At 40.5% G+C, this 5,593-nt stretch overlaps 1 non-coding gene across 1 annotated transcript; it reads right to left on the bottom strand.

Moving 5' to 3' along the window:
- Positions 1–1,508: 1,508 nt before the first annotated feature.
- LOC131252313 (small nucleolar RNA R71) lies at positions 1,509–1,615 on the bottom strand. The gene has a single exon (XR_009174342.1). It is a non-coding gene; the product is annotated as a small nucleolar RNA R71 (small nucleolar RNA).
- Between the last annotated feature and the right edge of the window lie 3,978 nt (positions 1,616–5,593).

The raw sequence follows: 5,593 nt of genomic DNA, 5'->3' as shown, positions 1-5,593 counted from the left end.
ATTTCTTAAATCCTATTTGGTTTAGATCGCATCCTAGACTAGTTCTATTTCTACATAGTTTCAGGAAACGTACAGGTATCAGTCCCTGTGGATTCGACCTCGGTCTTACCGAGTTTATTACTACATCACAACCCTATACTTTGGGAGTGAACAAGTTTTTGGCGCCGTTGCCGGGGACTGACGGTTATGATTCTTTGAAATTAATTAGTTTTAGGATTAGTTTAAGATTAGGATTTTACTAACTTTAGTTTTTATTTATTTTTATTTGAGTTCAAAACTAACTTGTTTCCTGTTTTATAGGATCCTGACATAAGTTTCTAAATTGGTAATTCCTTCCTAATCTCTCTACTTTTTCTTATTTTTTTAGAATTAAGGTTTAAATCTTAGAAATTTTCTAACTCAAGTATTTCTCTATTTGTAGGAAATAGTTTATTTTTAAAAAAAACTCTCCTCTTTTGTTTTTAGAAACTAGGTTAGTTATTTCCCTTTTAGAGATTAAATTTCTATTTTTTGTTCTCTAGTAACCTTCTAATTTCAACTCTCTTAGAATTAAATTTGTTTCCTAATTTATTTTTAGAATTTTTTTAGAAACTAGCCTTCCTATTTTGTAGGCCTTTAAGATAGAAATTTCTAATTCGGTAAGCTCCTTCCCTACTTTCTATTTTTCAGTTCTCTTTTAATAATTTACTTTCTAGTTTAGATCTTCCCTAATTTACTTTAGAAATTTCCACTTTCTTTTAAGAATACCTTCTTTTAGAAATTAATTTACTGTTATTTTTCTTTTAAAGGATCATTCTTCTCTTTTTAGAATCTAACTTATTTTTGTTTTATTTTGCAGGTTTTTAACTTAGGACTCCAATTTGGTAATTTCTTTCCAACTCTCTCTTTCTCTCTAGATTTTCTTTTCCTTTCTTAGGATTAGGTTTTTAACTGAGGGCTGCGAGTGTTTTCATGCCCAAGTGGGCCCGTGACAACACTCGACGTCTCTTGACTGAAGGAGGATTGGTTGAGGGGTTGACTATCCATCGCAGGACTAGACACCACTCGAAATCCCCTGAGTTAAGTGAAGTTATGGCTGAAGACCAACCTCCTCTACTTCCACCTAGGGTGGAGGATACCTAAGATGAGAATGAGGTGCAACAGGCACCCCCGCCTCGTACTTTACGAGATTTTCTACAACCGGCGGGAGTGAGTACGCCCTCATGCATGATTTTTCCTGAAAACACAGGACAAATGGATATCAAGCCAGGAGTTATCCAGCTCCTTCCCAAATTTCATGGACTTGAATCAGAGAGTCCATATTTACATTTGAAAGAGTTCGATGAGATTATAGCTACATTATGTTTTCCTAATGTATCTGAGGATACAATTAGGCTGAAACTCTTTCCTTTTTCCTTAAAAGAGAAAGCTAAGACGTGGTTACATTCACTGCGTCCTAGATCCATTGGCACATGGAACGATTTGCAGAGGGAATTCATAAAAAAATTCTTCCCACATCATAAAACGATTACCTCAGAAAAGCAATCATGAACTTTGCCCAAAAGGAAGATGAAACATTCTTCCAATGTTGGGAAAGGTTCAAAGATTTGGTCAGTTCATGCCCACAACACGGATTTGAAACGTGGCGCATTACAAATTTTTTCTATGATGGACTGACATCTTCCATGCGCCAAATGGTCGAGACAATGTGTAATGGAGAGTTCATTAATAAAAATGTTAACGAGGTATGGGATTACCTCGATAGTCTCGCTGAAAAAACACAATCATGGGACTATTACCCAATGGCGAACACCACGTCTAGGCTGACTCAATTAAAGGAGAAAGGTGGATTATATCTCTTGAAAGAAGAGGATGATTTCAAGTGTAAAGTGACTACGCTCATAAGGAAAGTTGAGGCCATGGAAGGAAAGAAGGATAAGGTCAATGAAATTGTTTGCGGCATCTGTGATTGCAACATTCACACAACTGAAAACTGTCCTACAATACTTGCCTTTCGAGGAGTGTTGAATGAACAAGCCAATGCGGTAAATAACTATCAAAGACCTTTTACTGGACCTAACTCCAATACATACAATCCTGGCTGGAAAAATCATCCAAACTTTAGTTGGAGGAATGGATAGACGGCTACTCCTCCAGGTTTCTTCAATCAAAATCCAATTCAAGTGAAACCTCAAGAGGAACCGGTTCAAAATCCCATACAAGAGCTGGCTCAGGCAATGCGGGAAATTACAGATTTTATGCAAAAGATAGATTCTCGTATGACAGTTATAGAAAAGGGGATGCTTCCTACACAACCTCTCCCCAATCCTAAACCGCAGTACGAGAATAATGATCCCAGCTCTTCAAATCAGATGGGGCATGCTAAATCCATCACCACTCTTAGGAGTGGGAAGATCATTGATAAAACTCTTCCGGTTAGGCCCGAAAAGCCTCAAGAACCAGAAGAGGACAACAATGATGGATCCAGTGATGCCCCACAAAAAGTAGAACCGGAACTTCTAGAGAAGCCAGTTACTCCATTCCCCTAATGGTTGGTTTCACCAAAACCTCTCTCTAATTCTCAGGATATCCTAGAGGTGTTGAAACAGGTGAAAGTCAACATTCATCTACTTGATGTCGTTAAACAGATACCTTCATATGCCAAATTCCTGAAAGACTTATGCACGACCAAAAGACGAAAAATTATTCAAAAGAAAATCTTCTTGACTGAGAAAGTGAGTGCCATCTTGAAGCAAGACGTGCCACAGAAATTCAAGGATCCCTGTAGCCCAACCATATCATGTGTAATCGGGAACCATCGAATTGATCACGCACTTCTTGACTTAGGAGCGAGCGTCAATTTGATTCCCTACTCGGTATACAAACAGTTAGGTTTGGGTGAATTAAAACCCACCCTAACCACACTACAACTTGCTGATCGCTCTGTTCGTGTACCAAGAGGGATAATTGAGGATGTGTTAGTCCAGGTCGATAGATTTTACTATCCTGTAGATTTTATCATCCTGGACACCGAACCCATCAATAACATGAGCACTCAGATTCCCGTCATTCTTGGTCGCCCATTCCTTACCACGTCAAATGCAATTATCAATTGCAGGAATGGTATCATGACTATGTCTTTTGGAAATTTGACATTGTAGTCAAACATTTTTTTCAATAACGGCAGCAACTCAGAGGATGATGACGATTTCCACGACATTAACATGATTGACTCTTTCGTGAAAGAAACGACACCGCTGACTTTATCCTCCGACAATCTGGAGACGTGCCTGGCCCACTCCCATGATTTTGATGATGGCATGATTAGGGAGACGTGTGCCTTGCTTGATACTGCACCAGTACTTGAAGTTAACCGGTGGAGGCCACAATTTGAAGAATTGCCACAAACCAATGTAGTGCCTCTACCATCTAACCTCAAGCCGCCGAAGCTTGACCTAAAATCTTTGCCCTCTGATTTGAAATATGCCTATTTAGGTCAAGATGAGACATACCCGGTGGTGATCTCTGCCCACCTGGAGAAAGAACAGGAGAGTATACTCATATCTACTCTCATTGAGCATAAAGGAGCCCTGGGATGGACGATTGCAGACCTCAAGGGAATCGATCCCTCGATTTATACTCATCACATATATCTTGAGGATAATGCAAAAACTGCTCGGCAACCACAACGTAGACTAAATCCAAACATGAAGGAAGTGGTTAAGGCCGAAGTTCTTAAACTATTGGATGTGGGTATTATATACCCTATATCTGATAGTCAATGGGTGAGTCCAACTCAAGTAGTCCCTAAGAAGTCCGGAATCACCATCGTAGCCAATGCTAATAATGAACTCGTGCCAACTAGAGTCACTACTGGTTGGAGAATGTGCATTGACTACAGGAAGTTGAATACCGTCACGAGGAAAGACCACTTTCCTTTACCATTCATTGATCAGATCCTGGAAAGGTTAGCTGGTCATTCCTATTACAGTTTTCTTGACGGGTATTAGGGCTACAACCAGATAGAGATAGCCCCTGAAGACCAGGAAAAGACCACATTTACATGTCCCTACGGCACCTTTGCCTATCGAAGGATGTCATTCGTACTATGTAATGCCCCTGCCACCTTTTAGCGATGTATGCTTAGTATCTTTTCTGATATGGTAGGGCAATATCTAAAGGTCTTCATGGACGATTTCTCTGTTTATGGTCCATCTTTCAGCAAGTGCTTGGAAAGTCTTAAATGTGTGCTGAAAAGATGTGAAGAAAAGAACTTGGTACTTAATTGGGAGAAGTGTCATTTCATGGTTCAGAAGGGAATTGTCCTTGGGCATATCATCTCATCCAAAGGAATCGAGGTAGATAAGGCAAAAATCGATCTTATCTCTAACCTACCTCCACCCAAGAACATCAGAGACGTGCGATCCTTCTTAGGACACGCAGGATTTTACAGGCGATTCATAAAGGACTTTAGTCTCCTCTCTCGTCCTTTATGCACTCTTCTTCAAAAGGATGCTCCGTACGAGTGGACTGAGCAATGCTAGGAAGCTTTCACCAAGCTTAAGGGCACGTTAACCACTGCACCTATCATGCAGCCACCCGACTGGAGCCTTCCTTATGAGCTTATGTGCGACGCTTCTGATTATGCTCTTGGAGCGGTCCTAGGCCAGAGAAAAGATAAGCGGCCCTACGTCATTCATTACGCAAGTAAAACTTTAAATTCTGCCCAGGTGAACTACTCGACTACGGAAAAGGAACTCTTAGCTGTAGTGTTCGCCTTGGACAAATTTAGGTCCTACTTGATCGGATCCAAGATCATTATCTACACAGATCATGCAGCACTTAAGTATCTTCTTTCTAAGAATGATTCTAAGCCCCGTTTGATACGATGGATCCTTCTACTCCAAGAATTTGATTTGGAAATTAAAGATAAAAAGGGAGTAAAGAACGTAGTGGCCGATCACCTTTCTCGCCTTAATACCTCTGATTCCCTTGAGGCGACTCATATCAACGACATGTTCCCTAATGAACAACTGTTCCGAGTCTCCCATTGACCTTGGTTCGCTGATATTGCTAATTATCTTGCTACAGGTGCCATACCGACACAGTGGACTGCGCAAGATAAGAAGAAATTTTTCACCGAGGTGCGCAACTTTTTCTGGGTTGATCCTTATTTATTTAAATATTGCCCAGACCAAATTCTAAGGAGATGTGTACCAGACGATGAGCATCAGAGCGTCATCTCCTTCTGTCACTCACAGGCCTGTGGTGATCACTTTTCTGCTAAAAAGACCATGGCCAAGATTCTGCAGTGTGGCTTTTACTGGCCCACTATGTTTAGGGACACTCATGAGTTTTGCAAAGCCTGTGAGCGTTGTCAGAAATTGAGAGCATTGTCCCGTCGAAATATGATGCCTTTGAATCCCATTCTTATCATTGAAGCATTTGATTGCTGGGGCATCGATTTCATGGGACCATTCCCCTAATCATTTGGAAATCTGTATATTTTGCTCGCCGTGGATTATGTCACTAAATGGGTCGAAGCGATTCCGTGTCGAAAGAATGACCATCGCACGGTCATTAAATTCCTAAAAGAAAACATCCTTTCTCAATT

This window comes from Magnolia sinica, chromosome 7 (genome assembly GCF_029962835.1).
Source record: "Magnolia sinica isolate HGM2019 chromosome 7, MsV1, whole genome shotgun sequence".
Taxonomy (NCBI): domain Eukaryota; kingdom Viridiplantae; phylum Streptophyta; class Magnoliopsida; order Magnoliales; family Magnoliaceae; genus Magnolia; species Magnolia sinica.
This window is presented reverse-complemented; position numbering and strand designations above follow the sequence as displayed.